Here is a 15,738-nt window from a genome sequence, read left to right as displayed (position 1 = left end):
CCGAGTGCTGGGATTAAAGGCATGCGCCACCACGCCCGGCTCAAGTAAATATATTATAAGAGGATTTTTTAGAATGACTTACAGGATGTGGGCTGGGTAGCCCAACAACATTTGTCCTGCCTGTGCCCTGGAGAGTCTGAGAACAAAAGGCAGCTGCTCAGTCCACGAGGCTGGGCGCCTCAGCAGTCCCAGTGCAGTGCAGAAGGCCCGGGAGACTCCCGGAGAGCTGTTGGTCTTCCATCTACATTGGAAAGTTGAAGAAGCTGGGTTCCATTGCCAACAAAGGGTGACAGCAACAGGGTGGATGAAGTCACCAGAAAGCAACAAGAGCATTCAGGCAAAAGAAACTGCTTTCTAGGAACCACAGGGATGCTCACTCTGGGAGATAGTCTCTCCCCACCTCTCAGTTAATCTTTCCTAGAAATGTCCTCACAGACCTTTGCAGAGATGGGTCTTTGACTTGATTCTGATCTGATCTGATCAAGTGAACATTAAAAATGAACTGTCATGTTAGGCAACACGGACTCTGGCGTTTTAAACTCAGAAGTCTTACTTTCCAACAATTGTAATAAAGTTTCCCTGGGAAGGTTCCAAAAGCACATGAAATATGAGTGCTGCATCCAGGAATAAAAGAATAAAGCTAAGATAAAGCCAAACCAACACCCCTAGTTTATTGAGCAATTACTATATGCCACTTGCTAAATAATTCTGTTGAGATTACTTGAATCCTCATAAAAGCCCTAGAGTCGAAGACATTAGCATAATGTTTACCCTGGAAGACTAAGATCATAGAAGACCCAGCCTCATGTAGACAGTAAATGATACACCCTTGATTTTTTCTCTCACTTTCTCCTTTCCTTCCTTCCCTCCTTCTTTTCCTAGTTTCTTTCTCGATATTTTTTGACAATTCCATGTATATACATAAGGTCATGTACAGTCCCATTACCCCCTCTCAGCCCCTCCCATCCTGCTGACGCCTTTCTTCTCAGCTACGCCCTCTCCTACTTTTGTGAGGGTGGAGGGTGGACTGTGTGCGATTCACTGAGTTTAGTTAGGGTTGTTTGCTGTTGGCCTGAGCATGGGTAGGGAGTGATTTTTTTTTTCTTTTTGGACCAGTCACAGCCTACTGGAGCATTGGACACGCCACTGAAGAAAGTTCCTCGCATCAAGCAATATCTTGCATTCTATTTTTGTAAAACTTTTTATTGACAATCTTCATGCATATGCATAGTGTATTTGATAGCAAACACCCCTGTTGCTTCTCTTGTCTCTCCTCCTTCCACTGAACACCTTCTTTCTAACTAGCCCTGCTGGGCTCCTCAACGGCGGGTAGGTAGTGCTGAGGCGGGTCCAGGCCAGCTGGTTCCCCCCAAGGGGTTGAGGAGAAAGATGAGCGTCGGACGACTCAGAACCTCTCCTAGTCACCGGAGCAAAACCACACTGAGTCGGGAGGCTTGTGGAAGCAGGAACTCACAGGAACTCGCTTTTTTGTTAAAAGCAGTTGCCTATATAATGTTGGGGACAAAGGCGGGGATTTTAGGATGGGGGAAGAGGTAAGGGCCAATAGTAAACTGTGACTATTAAAATGATAATTTCAACTCCTGCACCGAAGTAGCAGGCCAGAAGCCATTAGGCGTCTTGCTGAGTCCTAGCTGGCCAGAGACAGGTCGCCAGACTTTAGCTAGGCTCAGGAAGTTCCACTATGCCTCATGCCCGGGCCTCTCAAGGCCCAGCATAGCCCCTTTTCTACGTTGATGTTTTTTTCTTTCCCGACTTCACCATTCATGAAAAAATGCTAATGGGCCCAATAGTGTACCGGTCTTGTGCAGGTAATGACAATTGTCGTGAGGTCACGAATGCAACAGCCACTCATGTCCAGAAGACAGCCTTCTGTTGCGTTGGCTCCCCGCCCTCCGGCTCTTATATTCTTCTGTCTCCTCTTCTGCAATGTTCCCTGAACCTTGAAGAGTATAACAGAGACATCTTGCTTAGTGCTGAGCGCTCAGTGGTGGTTGCTTAATCTCAGTATTTTGACTCATTTTGCATCTCTCCTGTTGTCACTGCCAACCTTAAACAGAACAAAGGTGAGAACAACACTAATCTATGGACAGAAACATAAGACTTAGAGGTAATCTGATAAGCACAGCTTGTCCACTTAAATATACAATAAGGGCAGCTACACTCCTTGGATTTATAACCTTTCTAGCCCATAGGCTGTTGACTATAGCTGGCATGGATTTCTTTGAGTTGAGCAGGCCACAGATCCAATCAGAGAGCACTTAGTTACCACCATAGCAAGTCATACCACTCCCTCTGTGTAAACATCCTGGATTCTTGAGCATTACCATTCATTCATTCATTCATTCATTCATTCATTCATTCATGTTTATTGAATGTCTACTGAGTGTCAGATATTGGCCAGTGATAAGTAGTGAACAGGACATTGGTAGTATTAGTTTAGGACTATTACTTTTACTCCCTCTTGAGACAAAGAAAGAAGGGAATCAACTATTTAAGAAAATTGTTGAACAAACACATGAACAAGAGAAAGTTAGGTGACCAGTAAGTGCTAAGACGCTGCTAAAGGAGAAAGGTGTCTGGAGATTGAGGACAGGGTGGTCATGGGAGGCGTCTGTTAAGGTGGCATTTGAGCAGAGCCCTGAATAAAGAGAAGGTGAGGCTGGAGAGTTGGCTTCGTAGTTAAGGTGCTTGCCTGCAAAGCCTAAGAGCCTAGGTTCAATTCCCCAGAACACACGTGAGCCAGATACACATAGTAGCATATGCATCTGGAGTTTGCTCATAGTGGTAAAAGGCCCTAGAGTGCCCATTCTCTTTATCTGACTTTCTTTCTCCAATAAATAAAAAATATTTTTAAAAAATTTGACTGGTTGAATTTTACTTTAAAAAAATTTTTTTTTAAGTGAAGTTGGTCATCTTAGAGCAAGGAGTTTCAGACAAAGGGAATATAGAGAACCCAAGGAAAGCATCATCTAGAATGTTGGTTTTGAGAAAAAGAGGGTGGCTAGGGAGATGACTCAACAGCTAAAGGTGCTTACTTAGAAAACCTGCTGGCCAGGTTTCAAATCCCAAGCTCCCACATAAAAGCCATATACACAGAGCAGCACATGCATCTGGAGATAAAGGCAGCAGGAGGTTCTGATGCATACTTTCTCTCCCTCCCTCTCTCTCTCTCTCTCCACACACACACACATAAGTAAATAAAACTATTTTAAAAATTTCAAAAACAGAAAATGTAGAATGAAGTGTCTGATATTATAAAGTGGAAGGGCCTGGGAAAATGGTTCACTTGGAACAGTGTCTGCCTTGCAAGCATGAGGACCTGAGTTAGACCCCCAGAACAGAAACAAAAATGTCAGGCGTGGTGATGTGTAGCTGCAGTGCTGGGGAGGTGGAAAGAGGAAGTTTACTGGGGCTCACTGGTCAGCCAGTCTAGCCTAATTGGTATGCTCTAAGCCAATGAAAGACTCTGTCTCAATAAAAGTGGCTAAAGTTCCTAGGGATGATACCAATATTGTCCTTTGGCATTCATATGCACACATACACACAAGTATGCACACACCAACACACATGTGCAGCCACATATCTGAACATGCATACATGCATGCATATACACTTCTAAAGAGATACATTATGGGCTGGAGAGATGGAGCAGCTGTTAAGAGTCCTTCCTGTGCAAGCATAAGAGCCTGAGGAGGCCCGAGAGACCCACATCAACAGCTGGGTAGGGACATGCACATCTGTAACCGCAGTTCTGTAGGGCGATGGAGACCATAGAATTGCCAGGGCTCACAAGAAAAAAAAAAAAAAAAAGGCAAGTTTTGGGATCAGAGAAATCTCTAGCTCAAGTAAGAATGGGCTGACAAGTGATAAGGGAGACATCAGTGTTCCCCTCTGGCCACCACAGGTGAGCACACCCCATTGCAGATTAACACATGAGGCCCTGCATGGGCAGTATATATGTGCATACACCACATGCCACACACACACAAATTAAAGATAGGTTGAAAAGAAAAATAAAAATAGTCAATAATGACTGTCATAGATATAAAATAAATACTTGTTAAGGACATTATTTATCAATCAATGAATGAACTTGGGAAATGCTCAAAAGAGAAGTCACCTGTTGGAGAGATTGGCTCAGCAGGTGAGGCACTTGCCTGCAATGCCTAATGACCGGGGTTCGGTCTCCTAGTACTCATGTAAAGCCAGATGAACAAAGTGGCGCATGCATCTGGACCTATTTACAGTGGCTAGAGACCCTGGCATACTCATTTTTTTTTCTCTCTCTCTCCTCTCCTTTCTGTCCTTGCAAATAACTAAATAATAAATGTGCTTCCCCTATAAAAGTTTTATGAATATGTATTTTAATGATAAAGGTGTCAGTAGGTCAAGACAAAATGAAGTTTCAGCGGGAGGGCAACAGAGATAAGGAAGTGGGTCATCCATATTCCTCAATTAATTGCCCAGCCATTAACGATGCCCCAGGTCTAGATTTACTGCCCCCTTATCTCTCACTGGGTCACTTCTGGTCTCACCCTATGGCTAATGCAAAGAACAGAGATTTACTGCCCCAACAAAAAAAATTCCTTCCCTTCCTCACCCTCCCGCAACTGAAGAGCCTAAAAAGCCCACTCTCTGTAACCCCAAGCTGACTGCTCTGCTCTTCAGAGTCAGTCCTGGCAGCTCATGATTTTCCCCTAATAAAAACTCTCATCTGCACTGGAGAGTTGGCTTAGTGGTTAAGCACTTGCTTGTGACGCCTAAGGACCCCAGTTCGAGGCTCGATTCCCCAGGACCCACGTTAGCCAGATGCACAAGGTGGCACACGCATCTGGAGTTCGTTTGCAGTGGCTGGAAGCCCTGGCACACCCATTCTCTCTCTTTCTCTCTGCCTCTTTCTCTCTCTCTCTGTTGCTCTCAAATAAATAAAAATAATAATAAAGGCGTGTGCCACCAGGCCTTTATTTATTATTAAAAATTTTAAATATTAAAATTTATTATTAAAAAAAACTCTCATCTTTGCCTCAGAGTGCTCTCTTGGTCTTGGTCATTCCTGAACCTTACAGGGGTCATCTTGAATCCATAGTAGTTAATGGCTAATTCAGAAAAAAGGACTGAATTTTAAAGATAACCTAAAAATATAGAAGCTCTGGCTTTCAGTCAGTTCTGATCTTCTGTACATATTTTTTATACTTAACTGTTTTTCTTTCAGTTCACCCATTCTCAAACCAAGAGTACAAATGGAGCCCAAGTTATGATGCATTTGCTCCTACCTACTAGTTAAGTGCTAATTTGCCCCAGAAACAAATATCAGTGTCTGGAGAGTTAACATACCCAACAAATTTGGCATTTGCTCTGGGAAATCTACTCATGTTAGGAAAGGAGAGAGAAGACTATCTTATTATACAAGACTCTATTATTACAAATCTGTAAAACACAAATTTAGTGTTTAGAGCCAATGTTTGCATGCATATGTGTGTATTTCTGTACATATGGGTGCATATCCACACATATGAAATTTTAAAGAATTTAGTTTTCCTCTCTTTTTGGATGGCAGTGACTACTGGGGAGACTCACTCATCAAGGTGCTAAGAAGAAATGGTACTAGTGTGCTCAACACTGAGCCAAAAGAAGGGAAGAAGAGCTTTTCAATTGGTGTTCCAGAAACAAAATGACCTCATAGTATTTGAAGGTACCTACACAAGACCTGCAAAACAGAAGGGGAAAAAAGATGACATCAAAATGGTGATGACTAGGTGGAAAGAAGAAGAGATTAGGTGGAGGGAGGGTTGGGAGGAGAAAGGAGGTTTGTGGGAGGGGATTGGGATCTTGGTAGCATGTCTGTATGCACAGAGGTGGCCGATAGAATGTTAAAAATAGAGCTAGACAATGGGTGCAATAGTGGCACATCTGTCATGGTGGAAACCAACTGCCCTCCAGTTGGACTGGAGGCCCGCTCCATAAGAGGGAATACATCCCTGACACTGAAAACTTAAAACAGGGGTAGTCATGAGCCCTAGAGGTGTAGCATCTGCTGATGTCTGGATAAGTGTATATACTATGCTTATCAAACTGCCCAGTAAGCACTTCTCGTAATATTCATACCCTTATATTAATGCTACTCTCCCTTTGGGTAGAGGATCTTCTCTTTTCAGATGACAGGGACCTTGGGATGACTCAGAAGGTATCATGGTGCTGGAAAGAAGTGACTAGAGTACCGAGTAACATCTCGACCGACCGCACCTTCCAAGGCTCAGGGTCTAATGCAGAAGAGATGGTAGATAGAATGTAAGAGCCAAAGGAAGGGTAGGACTCCTTACAACGTGCTCCCTCCAGACATAAAATGGCCTGGATATCTATGACCTCACAGTGCCTGACACTACCTACACAAGACCATCATAAGAGGAGGGAAAGATCATGACATCAAATTAAAAGAGAGACTGATTGAGATGGGGAGGGGATATAGTGGAGAATGGAACTTCAAAGGGGAAAGTGGGGGGAAGGAGGGTATTACCATGGGATATTTTTTATAATCATGGAAATTTTTTTTAAAAATTGAGAAAAAATAAAATAAGATTTAAAATTAAAAAAAAAATAGGGCTAGAGGGTTGGAGAGATGGCTTAGCAGTTAGGCACTTACCTGTGAAGCCTAAGGACCACAGCTGGAGGCTTGATTCCCAAGTACCCACGTAAGCCAGATGCACAAGTTGGTACATGCATTTGGAGTTCGTTTGCAGTGGCTGGAGGCTGCGGTGCGCCCATTCCTTCTTTTTTTTTTCTCTTTTTGTCTGTCTCTCTCAAATAAATTAAAAAAATAAAAATAAACAACAACAACAACAACAAAAAAAATAGGACCAAAGAGACGGCTTAGCACTTAAGGCACTTGTCTACAAAGCCAAAGGCCCAGGTTCGATTTACCCAGGACCCACACAGGCCAGGTGTACAAGTTGGCACATGTTTGTTTTCAGTAGCTGGAGACTCTGGTGTACCTGTTTTCTCTTGCTCTGTTTCAAATAGAAATAAATTTTAAAGTTAAAAATATAATTTATGTAATGGGGAGGTAATATGATTGAGAATGGAATTTCAAACGGGAAAGTGTGGGGGTGGGGAGGGTGGGAATTACCATGGGATATATTTTATAATCATGGAAAATGTTAATAAAAATTTAAAAAAATATATATATATATATAATTTAATTTTCCACCAAAAGGATTGTAATATGCTGACTTCTCTGTCCTTTGATTTTCTGTGCATGTAGTATGCGATGTGTGTGTGTGTGTGTGTGTGTGTGTGTGTGTGTATGCATGCATATTTGCAGATGTTCTCACTGGTAGGTATAGGCCGGAAAAAGAATGTCAGATGTCCTTCTCCTACCACTCATCCGCAAACTTCCCTGAGACAAAAGTCTCTTTGAATGTGGACCTTCAGTTTTCACAAGCCCTGGTGATCCTCTGGTCTCTGCTCCCACAGGACTGGGGTTGCATATGTGTGGCCATGCTCAGCTGTTTATATGGATCCTGGGAAAGCAAACTAAGGTAGTCTCAGGCCCTCTAGGGCTCTCATGCTCATAGCAAGTGCTCTTACCTGCTAAGCCCTCTCCCAGCCCCCTTGCTTAATATATTTTTTTAATCTTAGAGACACCTTTCCATGGTAACAAATATCAATACAATGACCTGATTCTCTATCTATGCAATTTATTATGTGAAACAATTTAAATCGTATTTATATCACATTCTCCTGCATTCTAAATACTCACATGAAACTCATAAAAGAATGCAAGGTCAAAAAAATCTTTTAAAAAGGGCTGGAGAGATGGCTGGGCAATTAAGCTCTTGCCTGTGAAGCCTAGGGACCCCTTTTCAAGGCTTGATTCCCTAGGAACCAAGTAAGCCAGAAGCAGAAGGTGGCACATGCATCTGGAGTTCGTTAGCAGAGCCTGGAGGCCCTGGAGCACCCATTCATTCTATGTCTCTCTGTCTCTCTCTCTTTCTGTTTCTCTCAATTAAATAAATAAAAATAAATAATTTTTTTTTTTAAAAAATGAAAGGTCTGAAGTTCTTGAAAATGAACTCTGGTCTATTTCCTCTCCTGGTACTACTTTCACTGAAGTCATTTTTCTCTTGCATATGTTTGATTACCTGGATAGCTTCATTTTTTTTTTTTTTTTTTCTGCCTGGAGCTGGTCTACAATGTGAAGGAAACTAACTTTTGCTACCACTTATTTTGTTCAAAAAAGGGAAAAGAAGTGAGGTTCCCAAATGGATAGATTAGCAATGTCTTCAAGCACACTCTTTCCATGCAACCCTCTGCAATGGCATTCATACTAGGAGTATCACATGACAAGCCTACAATATAATACAGGTTGGGGGCTTCTCAGTTTGTGCTGTGTGTAGGATGCTGTAGTGAACAGCAGAGTAGTGGTCAATGTACTAATCTGTACAAAGCTTTAATTATTTAGATGGCTGAAGCCAATGTGCTTAATACAGTGTGCAGGAAAAGGGCAAAATCACCAGTGCAGAGAAATTACCAGTCAAAGGAAAATGAATGATGAGCTGTGGGTCAAAGCCCTCCACAAAGTGACTTGATTTCCAGCTGAATAATTTCACAGGGCAGCCCTACTCTGAGCCGGTCTGGGCAAGGGGCTTTTAACACACTGCACAGCCTGGACTTTAAACCTCAGAGATCCCCCATGGGGGCGACGCCTCCTTGAGCCTGACTAAACAGAGATGTTCGGGTTCAAGGAGGAAGACAGATGTCGGGGAGGGGTCATGAACTCAGCTCCTGGAAAGCCCTCCAGGTGTGTCTCTGGGGATCACACCAGCCGAGGCTGCCTGTCAAGCTTCCAGAGAGAATAACTCACACAACTAATTAAGAGTAGTCGCCAGTAATTAACATCCCCGCATCCAGACATCTTTGCCTGCAGGCCATTAAGAAGCAAATTCCAAAGTGACCTGTACACAATGAGCCATGGGTGTCGCAGAGGCATTCGTCCTCCCTTTGTCCCCCCTGGCAGAAGCTGTTCTGAGATGCATTTCATAAAGCCTTGGGAGGGTCCAGGGTTGTGTGGGAGGGGCTCGGCTCTGTGTGGCTTATGATGCTTGTCGCACCTGCTCTTTGTCTCGCCTGCTGTCTCCCTCCCGCTTCCGCCCTGGGAACACTTCCCACAGGACCACAACACGCACCCCGTGAGCAGCATGGCTGACAGGCACAGACTGGACCTCCTCCATGCTTCGTGGGAAGAGAACCAACCTGTGAGCTGGCCAAAGACCAAAAAGAATCCTCAAATCCACACATAGCAGGAGAGTTGAAATTAAGGCAGATGACATCAAAATTGGAATCAGTCTAAAGTTTCACTGTCATGTAAATCCTGTACTGGGCAGTTTCGATTCCTCAGAAGCGTTACAATTCAGCATAAACTTGATTTTTTTGGTTCACTCTAGCTCAGGCTGACCTGGAATTCACTATAAACTTGATATTTTTAAGGCACTCCCATTTCACTTCCTTTTTGTTTCTGTTTTCATGAACTACCTGTACATTTACTTATGGTTCCTCTCTTACAGTAAGTGTAAGGTTTGGGGGTGACTGAAACCAGGCAAAGCACTGTGAGGCAAAGATGAAAGCTTTTTTTTTTTGTTGGTTTTTCCAGGTAGGGTTTCAGTCTAGCTCAGGCTGACCTGGAATTCACTATGTAGTCTCAGGGTGGCCTTGAACTCACAGTGATCCTCCTACCTCTGCCACCCGAGTGCTGGGATTAAAGACGTGGGCCACCACACCCGGCAGATGAAAGCTTTTATTCCAGAAAAAGCACAAGCTGCCAGGACTGACTCTCAAGAACAGAGCACAGCCAACTTAAGATTCCAGATAGGGCGCTTTATAGGGCTCTTCGGTTGGGGGAAGCTGAGGAAAGAAAAAGTTGAATAAAAAAAGTTCCTTTGGGGGAGATCTAAGTTAGCCAGGGTGTGATGCCAGAACAGTGACCACGTGACTTACAGGAAATCATGACCTGGGTGGCGGTCACTGTTAGGCAAGGAAGGGACAATGGCTGGGCGGTTTCTTGAGGAATGTGGATGATCCACTTGCTTTCATCTGTCGCATCCTGCTGTCTTTGGTGATTCCATTTGGGGGAGCCCTTCTTGACCTAACATTCCAGCCTTTTGTTAATGACAAGGGACTGTGGTTTTTCTCTTCTGTATTACCTTCATGCTCACCTTAGGGGGCAAGTTCTATGGGAGAAGCTGGTTAATGTGGTCAATGGGTTTCCCTTCAGGGCAGGTGATGAGGAGATGGTTCCAACATGGCCAAAGGCTGGTAGGAAGATAGGAGGGACAGGTCAGTAAAAGTTGGTTGAATTTTTGGCTGGTGATTTTGGATGCATCTGAAAAGGCAGGGGGACAGGGCAAGTAGCAACAATAGTCCAGATATAGGCTCTAAGAGTGGCAAAAGACGGGGCCAGACCATCCCAAAGATGTCCCATGGCACAGAGGGAACTGATGTTTGTACCTGAAGCTGGTCAGCCAGATTTTTTAGTTTTTTTTTTTTTTTTTTTAATTTCAACCTCTACCTTGCCTGATCGGTTAACACAGTAACAGCATTCCTCATTCAGAAAAAGGCAAGACCCTACTTTTTCAGCTGTCGGGAGGTCTAGGACTCGGTGGTTCCAAGGCCAGAGAAGTAAGTCTCTCTTGTAGCGGTTTCACGGCCTCAGTGGCATATTCTGGGATTGGGGGAAGTGTGGGAACATGAGAGAGTTTACATTTAAGAGGGCCTGTTGGGGTGGCAGTGTACTTATCCCTGGATGAGGTAGGTAGGATGGAGGTGGCTTGACTCTCTTTAGCTGTGATAGGTGGATCCAAATGGGGATGCCTTGAAGCTTTGTGGCCATAGGGGTGGTTAAGATCACCAGATGACCACCAGTCCAGAGTGACTTGAGACCCTGTGGGCTAGACTGCTTAAGGTAGACTTGATCTCCAGGGTCAAGTGAGAGAGTTGTGGCTCCCTCTGGTGGTTGGGGAAGAAGGCAATCAGCAAAGTAGAAGTGTTGTGCCAAGACCCCTGATCAGGAGCCAAGTCCCCCAGTCACCCCGGAGTCACCCAGAGAACCACAACAGAAGCCGAGACACTCAAATGCAAAAACAACAGGTTTCTTTATTGTAAGCCTAGGCCTGGGCTCCGTCCCCACAGTCCTGCACAGCGGTAGTGAGGGAGAGAGACCCCTTCTTTTGGGGGAAGGGGTTCATATAGGAATTCGAACAAAGAAGTAGGTGATAGATACATGATTGGTTGATTTAAACAGTTCTGATTGGCTTGGGGTTTCAGCGGGCAAAGTTGGGGGCAGGAGCTCGGGGCACTCCAGGCAGATGACATCATCTCCATTGTCCTTGAAGTAGAGATTCCTCAGTTTCTTATCTAAGCAGGTGGTTGGAGGCTCCCCCCCCCCCCCGCCTCCCCGCAGCAGTGGAGCGTTTCTGCAATGTCCTTGAAGTAGAAATTCCTCAGAAACATTAGGGGGAAAGGCAGCAATTAACCAAGCAAAGTTTACAGAAGCAAAAGGTCAGCACATTGGCGGGCTAGTTCTCTAAGTCAGACCTGGGCCTTTTTTTTTTTTTTTTTTAACTTAAAATGGTTATATTTGGTCTCTCAGAAGGTTCTGGATAAAGCTGAAAGTTGGTAAGTACCCATGGAGAGGGGTTTCTAGTAGTGGGGGGAGGTTGTTTAACAGGAAGGGATACCCATACATGAGTTCAAAAGGGCTAAGGAGGGAGGGGACCTGAGGAGTAGCTCTGATTTGGGCTAAGGCACGTGGGAGGACCTGGGGCCAGGACAGGTGAAGTTCAGAAGTCAGTGTACACAGGTAAGTTTTACCAATGACTTTGGCTCTTTCTACTTTGCCTGAGAACTGAGGCCTATGTGGAATATGAAGTTTCCAGTTTCATCCCCAAGGCTCTGGATGCTTCCTGGGTTACCGTGGAAATGAAGGCTGGTCCATTGTCTGATTGGATGGTAAGGAGAAGGCCAAAGCTGGGCAGAATAGACTCAAGAATGTGAGAGGCAACTATGTTTACAGTTTCTCCTGTCATAGGAAAAGCTTCCACCCACCCCAAGAAGGTATCCACCATAGTGACAAGGTGTTTACTTTCTTTTGTGAGGAGGCATGTGAGTAAAATCTAGCTGCCAGTCCACCCAGGAAGTGAGCCCCTGGGTTGGTGGGGCTTGAAACGGGGAGGGAGATGGATTCCCCTTGTCGGGAGGCCTCCGTGCGGTGAGTCTGTGTCACAGAGGAGGTTAGAAAGGAGAGGCAAGGATGGAAAGGGAGTGGGATCAGGAATCTTTGTAAAGGGCGGGCTCCCACATGAGATAGATTCTGTAGGTGGGTCAGGATGGTACTAGCATGGAGATCAGGCAAGCGGCAGAGGTACCCCAGGAGGAGCCAGCTTTGTGGTCCCAGGATAGGCCAAGTTTTGTTAGAATTTGGTACTGTCCTGGGGTGTATAAAGGAGTGAAGGAGGTAGGGATACTGAAAAAGGCTAATGCTGAATACGTGCTGTGGAGGGTGGATTCCTTGGTAACTGTCTGCAAAAGAGTTTCCGTTGGCCACAGGTGAAGTTAGATCCTGGTGTCCCCTACAGTGAATGACAGGCAGCCTTTATAGGAAGATAGGAGGCATGTAGCAGTTTTAAGGTTAAGGGGCCTGTTAGTAATGGGGGTTCTTTTAGCTGAAAGGGAGTCCCCTTCCTTCCAGATAGCAGCCTGGTGATGTAGAATATGGAAAGCACATTTAGAGTCAGCATAGATGTTAACTGTCTTCCCTTGTGCCAAGGTTGGGGCTCTAGTGAGAGCTACCAGCTCAGCCTTTTGGGATGTACTTCCCTAGGGCAATGCCCAGTCTCTATTATCTGGTCATCTGAGAGAACAGCATACTTCGCTATCCGAGAGCCCCGTGAGTTAGTAGAAAAGCTGCCATCTATATACCAGGTGTGATCAGGGTTGGGAGAGGAGAGAGAGAGATTCTAGGATTGTGATACGTGAGCTCCTCTAGGGTCTCTAAGCAGGAGTGTGTAAGGTGTTTGGGGAGAGGCAGGAGGGCAGCGGGGTTAGGTGGAGGGCAAGAGTCAAGTGTGATGTCAGGGTTATCAAGGAAAGTGACGTGAAAGAGTTGAATTTCAGATGGGGTCAGAGTAGACAGGCAAGAGTTGGAGACTAGATCTTTTAAGTCTGTGGGGGGAGAGAACAGTGAGTTGTCCAAAAGTGAATTTTTGCCAGAAGAACAGCTGCAGCAAGAGTGCGTAAGCAAGGTTGCCAGCCCTGGCAAGAGGTTTCTAGTTGTTTAGAGAGAGGCCACAGGGGCAATGGTTGGGACCTTCATTTGACCCAGAACTCCCAGCAGTATCCCCTTTTTCTGTGGAATAAAGAAGAAAAGGCACCCCTTATGGTACAGTAGACCAAACAGTGAGGGACTTGAGGTGTCTAGAGTGTGTCTTTCTTGAAACCTGGGGTCTTGAGGCCTAAAGGCGGCTGAGGGCTGTAGCCTGGCCTGCTGGCATGGCTTCCACAAGGAGGGATTAAACCTGAGAGCAGGCCAACCCGTGAGGGACACTGACTGAGGAGAAAAGAGATGGAGAAGGGATGAAAAGTGAGGCTGAATTATGGTGGACGTGAAAGCTGGTACCAGGCAGAGATGATATGAAGCCTTCAGAGGGTCAAATGGCAGCTTGGAGGTCTGGTCAGGGGACAGGAGGTCTAGAAGCCCAAGAGGGCAACCAGAAGCCCTCCGAGACCACGCAAAACACTCTGAGGCAAAGATGAAAGCTTGTATTCTGGAAGAAGCACAAGCTGCCAGGACTGACTCTCAAGAGCAGAGTACAGCCAACTTAAGATTCCAGATAGGGCGCTTTATAGGGCTCTTCAGTTGGGGGAATGTGAGGAAGGAAAAAGTTGAAAAAGAAAGGTTCCTTTAGGGGAGACCTAGGTTAACCAGGGTGTGACACCAGAACAGTGACCAGGTGACTTACAGGAAATCATGATCTGGGGGAGGGGGCATTGTTAGGCAAGGAAGAGATAATGGCTGTGCGGTTTCTTGAGGAATGTGAATGACACACTTCTTTTTGTCTGTCGCCATTCTGCTGTCTTTGGTGACTCCATTTTGGGGAGCCCATCCTGACCTAACAGTAGGGAACTAATAAGGAGATAAGATATATGACACATGAAAATAAAAACATTAACACAATATGACGTTCAGTACAAGTGTGGAACGACTATCCCGGATGTTGGTACTGTGATTTCCTCCAGCTTTGAACCCAGAAAGTGGATCAGCTACAGACTTCTTTTCAGCTTTGCATCAAGTGCCATTGTTACTTAGGCAGAAACATTAGTTAAAATGCTCTCTGTAATAATAAATGCAGAATCTTATGACAGAAGTTAGTTGACCACTCCTCTCTCAACAATAGTTTTGTATGTACTCTTCAGGATCAGTGGTCCCCAAGCGCTGGCTGTTGTGTAGAAAGTATGTGTGTGCATGTGTGTGTGTGTGTGTGTGTGTGTGTACACATGCATGTGTGTGTGTACATACATATATACTATATATACGCAGATCAATATAGGAACACACACCTGTGTGTACTTACACATGCTCAATGATTAAATATTTGGAGATGGCTTGCTGGTCATCTAGGTTTTCTTTTTGAAATTCTTTGACTTACAGAGTAATAGGTTTTGTGTTAGATCTTTGCTGAGTTAGTAATATTGGTTATAAGTTTGCCCTTTACCCAGTAATGCCCAGCATGAGTCATGTTAATATGTTTTTGTCTTTTGTAATGCAGGTATGTATCCATGTGTGTATGTTTCTGTGTTGACATGTACACTCACGTGCATGTTGAGGGTAGAGGACTACCTCAGGTAGAGTCCTCAGAAACGCCTCTTTTGACACGGGACTCTCACTGGCCTAGAACTCACCGATTAGGCTAGACTAGCTAGCCAGCAAGCCCCAGGAATCCTGCTGTCTCCTTCTCCCAGTGCTGAGGTGACAAGTATAAACCGTCACACCCAACACTTTTATGTTGGGTCCACTGGAATCGAACTCAGGTCCTCAATCTTGACAGGCAAGCCCTTTACCAACTGAACTATCCCCTTGACCCCCTTCTTTTTCTCTTTTTTTGTATGTGAGTATTTTCTCACTTTTTCTCTTTATGGACATGTATGTGTACATATACACATACATGAATAATGTGTTTCTTCTAAACTAGTAGTATAAATTAAGTATACAAAGCTTTATCCGCATGTTAGTAGCTGTCTTAATGAAGGCGATTTTGGTAGTAATAATTTGGTAATAATAATTCAAATGTGTTTCAGATTAATATAGGCCAAAAAAAGGTCATTTTAAAAAAATATTGTGATGTCTGTGGGAGTTAAAGCTAGCAGCTCAAACATCTAATTCTCGATAGCCTCACAGGACAAAGGTTTGTGTCTCACTCCTTTCAGTCCAACCTGGTAGCCTTCTATTCTACATCATGAGCCAGGAACTTTGGCTTCCTTCAGCCAATAGCTCCTTAAGTCTTAAGCTTTCTCTTGGGTGTTGTTTATTGGGTAGTCAATAAGAAAAGAAAGAACCTTGAACAAACAGCCTGTGAAGGAAGCATAACCCTTCCCAGGAATAAGAGGCAAACACAGAAACAGCGAAGTAAATATGTGTCCTTTGTCTCAGCAAGAAATATTGGCTGACCT

The sequence above is a fragment of the Jaculus jaculus genome, chromosome 14 (assembly GCF_020740685.1).
Source record: "Jaculus jaculus isolate mJacJac1 chromosome 14, mJacJac1.mat.Y.cur, whole genome shotgun sequence".
Classification (NCBI taxonomy): domain Eukaryota; kingdom Metazoa; phylum Chordata; class Mammalia; order Rodentia; family Dipodidae; genus Jaculus; species Jaculus jaculus.
Note: the sequence above shows the minus strand (reverse complement) of the source record.